Source organism: Panthera leo, chromosome D2 (genome assembly GCF_018350215.1).
Source record: "Panthera leo isolate Ple1 chromosome D2, P.leo_Ple1_pat1.1, whole genome shotgun sequence".
Taxonomy (NCBI): domain Eukaryota; kingdom Metazoa; phylum Chordata; class Mammalia; order Carnivora; family Felidae; genus Panthera; species Panthera leo.
This window is the reverse complement of record NC_056689.1, coordinates 51,286,913-51,288,497: the sequence shown is the minus strand read 5'-3', so window position 1 is coordinate 51,288,497 and position 1,585 is coordinate 51,286,913.

The window sequence follows — 1,585 nt, the reverse complement described above, 5'->3', positions numbered from 1 at the left end:
CCAATCTCTAGCCAATTCTGAAAAACAGCCTATTACTTGTCAGTTTCCTTTAAGTTTATTTTAATGACTTGCATGCATTAAAACATAATTTATTTAACTCATCCTCTGCTGATAAACATTTGGGTAGGGCCCAGATTCTTGCTATTGCTTCAGTGAGTATACTCATTATTTTTGTGAACATGTGAGTGTGGGTATGGATATGTTTCCATGGGCTAAATTCCTAGAGTTAAAACTGTTGGGTGAAAATAGATGAGCACAATTTTTTTTCCATACATTATACACTAAGCTCTTACATTATTGTAAAGTAAAATTGATGTTTTTATTTTGGCATACAGTTCTATGAATTTTTAACACATGAAGAGATTCATGTAGCCACTGCTATAATCAGGATTAAGGACTTGAACTCCCAAACCATGAAATCATGACCTGAGCTGAAACCAAGAGTCAGACTCTGAACCCACTGAGCCAACCAGGTGCCCCCCATGTTTTTTATTAAACAGTTATGAACTAAATCATATAGTGGAATAATGTGTAAGCACAGTGCAAATAAGAATAATAAAACCTATACCCTTATATCTGTTCCCCAATTTAAGGTCTAGAATAGTATATGCCCTTGATACCTTGTGTTCTCATCTCTTAATGATATCCCCTCTTCCTAGGCTTGAGGGTGCCTCTTCAAACCAAAATTCTTTAAATGTTGTTTAATATTGATTTGGGAGAGGGATAGAATTGTTTCTCTGTACTGAAAACTGAATTACTCAGTGGTGCACAGATTAATGCCCCCCCCCCCCCCCAGAGACATTCTAACCTCTAGGATTTGTGACAAGAGGAATTTTGTAGATGTGATTAAGGACCTGAGATGGAGAAATTATCCTGGACTATCTGGATAGGGTGGGGGGCTCAATATAATCACAAAAGGTTTTTAGAAGAAGGAAACAGCACCAGTGTCGGGAAAGGAGACATGATGATGAAAACAGAGGATGGGATCATGTGGAATGATGTGGAATGCAGGCAGCCTCTAGAAGCCAGACAGGCCTGTCATTTACTAATGATAAACTAGTGTTGTTTCAAGCCACTAAGTTTGTGGTACTTTGTTACAATAGGAAAATAATAGGAAAGCAATACACTCTTTATCTATCTTTTTAAAAATGTTTGTTTGTTTGTTTAGAGAGCATGCATGTAGTGTCGGGGGGGTGGGTAAGGGGACGGGAAGGGGCAGAGAAAGCGGGAGAGAGAGACAGCCTACAGGGGTCTGATCCCAGGAATTGTGAGATCATGATCTGACCCAGAATCAAGAGCCAGACTCCTAACCCAGATGACCCACTTTATCTATGTTTTTAAAAAGATTTATTAAATTCTCTAAATATGACATTTAAACATTTTAATTTTAATACAATTTCAAGTTTACACAGGAGTCAAAAGAATAGTATAGGAAACACCTTTATTCCCTTTACCTAGATTCACCAATTGTTAATATTTTGCTCCGTTTGTTTATTATTTGCTCTCATTCTTTCCCTCTCTATTTTTTTTTAAATTTGAAAATACTTTACAGACATTATGATTCTCTATCCATAAGTTCTTTTCT